Raw genomic sequence first — 3,162 nt, forward strand, 5'->3', positions numbered from 1 at the left:
CAAAGAGGACGACGGGGGTACAGGGAAGATATATAAATGACGACCGGGACACAGGGATTGTTCGAAGAGAAATTACAGACCGGGACACCGGGAAACAAATGAAGACCGGGATGCTGGGACAAAGGGAATATAAATGACGACCTTGACACTCAAAGAGAAAGTACAGACTGGGACACCGGGACACAAATGACGACCGGAATACTGGGAATATAAATGACGACCAGGACAAAGGGACACAACTACAAGGGGGGTGCCAGGGGGCACAGGGGGATATATAAATGACGACGGTGACACAGGGAATGTTTGTAGTTGTGTCCTGGTCGTCATTTATATTCCCAGTATTTCGGTCGTCATTTGTGTCCCGGTGTCCCAGTCTGTACTTTCTCTTTGAGTGTCGAGGTCGTCATTTATATTCCCTGTGTCCCCGTGTCCCGGTCATCATTTTCGTCCCGGTTGTCATTTGTGTCCCGGTGCTTTGTTGATGGTGATTGCTAATCGAACATTCCTTGTCTCCTGGTCGCTTTCTCTTTGAGTGTCCCTTTCGTCATTTGTATTCCCTATGTCCCGGTGTCCCGGTCGTCATTTGTGTCCCGATGTCGAGGTCTGTAATTTCGTCAGTCGTCAAGACATGACGTAAGTCAACACACAATCATGACGTTAATCGACAGACACACATACAACTTATTTTTATATATATCTACTAGCTGTTGGAATTTGCTGTCTACCAGCAAATTTTAGTACTTTTATATATCTACTAGCAAATCTTACTAGCAAATTTTCTACTAGCAAATTTTATAGATCTACAAACAAATTTTCAATTCGTATTCAGATCTATACCTCATTATTTTAACGATGTGTCCCTTTGTCCCGGTCGTTATTTATAGTCCCTGTGTCTCGGTCGTCATTTATATTCCCTGTGTCCCAGCGTCCCGGTCGTCATTTGTGTAACGGTGTCCCGGTCTGTAATTTCTCTTCGAACAATCCCTGTGTCCCGGTCGTCATTTATATATCGTCCCTGTACCCCCGTCGTCCCCTTTTTAGTTGTGTCACTGTGTCCCGGTCGTCATTTATATTCCCTGTGTCCCGGTGTCCCAGTCTGTAATTTCTCTTTGAGGTTCCCGGTCGTCATTTATATTCCCTGTATCCCCGTGTCCCGGTCGTCATTTGTGTCCCGGTCTGTATCTGCCGCGTTCTTATAGAAATCAGAAGATTATTAGAAAGTTTTGTGCCACTGATATTATTTTTGTTTATAAGAAACTCTATGCTAGATTAGGTGCTGAGGCCTGTCAACGCTTGGGTCCTTACCACCCTTTGATTAGACTGTATTGATTGTATTGTTTGTGTTATTTTGTTTTTCTTTCCTTAACGTTTTTACTCTGCTTAAATTGTCAAAACAAGCGGGTAACAAATCAATTATTATTATTATTAATTAATCTTATTTGGAAAAACGATGCAAAACGAAGAATTGCCTATAACTGTCAAAAACCTGTATTAAGGAATATCGTAAATAGACAGTCAAAAATCTTTTAAATTTACTGAATATAATATTGAATATAACAATGCTGAACCCTTGAAACCTGATTCTTGCCAAATTTTTAAATAATCAGTGTTTTATTTATTTTCTTTGTACCTCTTTCGGTTCATTCGTTTTACATAAAAAAAAGACATGAAAAGATAATAGACAAAATTAAAACTGCTCAAAGCAGAACACGGACGTTTAGAGAGCGAAAAAGTAAGTGAAATAAAAATTAATGAATCTGCACAGTTAATAGATCGTATTGGTGAATTATAAAAAAGGTCAGCAAATTTTCAGAAAAACAAGAGCATCTTTGGGAATCTAAAGTACATTCGAGTTTTCCTTATGTAGCTTATCTGTTTAACTCTATTGCTTTCGGACGCATTCTGAAAAAGATATCAGCCCTCTTCCGGTGTTCTAAGACCACGGCTCGATACAATGCTCCTGGGAAAAGAAGCCACATCTTAGGTTACTGAATTCCCCTGTGTTCTGGTACCCAAAATGCAAAAGAATTTCATAAACTCTTTCATTATAAAAATTTTACTCTAAAGAAACTAATCAAATTTCTTTAAAGTTAAAAAATCCCTTCTGAGAATTCCCAGATGGCAAGAATCTAGACCCCCCCCCCTCTCGACAAAGTTCCTCAAAAGACAAAGATCTACAAAAGACGTAAAAAAGACACTAGCTTCAACTTCCACAAAGTTTGTTAATTCAGGTCGCTATATCTCTTACGCCTTTTAGGAATTTTCAACCAAAGTTAATTTATAAGAGTTATTTGGCTTTCTGATAATACATTCCGAGCATAATATTGAAATATAGACATACAAATCAAGATGCGTCAAGGACTTATTTCATGGATGGTGATTATTTCACACTTTCCTGAAAATACTGAGTGAACTTTGATTAATTTGCATAATTAGTGACACTTGCCCTTACGACTGCAAGGGTGAAGTCCAAATATATAATATTATGAAACCCAAAACGCTCTTTTTTAACAGTTACTGCATACAGTGGATGTAGGATATTCCACCGGAGAAGGAAGATTGAAGTCCAAGTTGCTTTTTAGTAAAGATTTGTAGGGGTCACTCTCTTCTTAGTAAAACTTCATTTGTTCATAGTGGTGTTAAAATAATAGACTAAAGTGGTAAATAATAAAAAGGTTGGACCCTATTCTCACTAAATTTTGTTTACGACTGGTCACTATTAATTTTTTGCGTTATATATGAAAAAAAAACTACTAAAATAAAATAGCGAAAATAAGAGCAAAGAAGCAACTGAAGTAAGAATCCAAAAATATATAAACTAGTAGATGGCACTACTGAATAAGGAAATCGTCATTTTTTTTGAAAAAAAAAAAAAAATCACATGGAATCCAGTAGTGCGTTTCAAAATTATTTTTCCAGTGTTCCAGTCTTTTCTTCACAGACATGATGGGACATTCGTGAGGACGAAGAGTAGTATTTTGGAATTTGCTCTAAGTCAAAAGCACACATGCATTATGACTCACTCAGAAACTCACAATGACACGTTTATTACGTTCTGCTGGATGATGTTCCTCTTAATAAATATAATTCACTAATGCGGATTAATTAACAAATAGTTTATTCTTATGTTAAAATATACAGTATAAGAAAATAGAAAAGAAA

This window comes from Artemia franciscana, chromosome 18, assembly GCF_032884065.1.
Source record: "Artemia franciscana chromosome 18, ASM3288406v1, whole genome shotgun sequence".
NCBI classification, from domain to species: Eukaryota; Metazoa; Arthropoda; class Branchiopoda; order Anostraca; family Artemiidae; genus Artemia; species Artemia franciscana.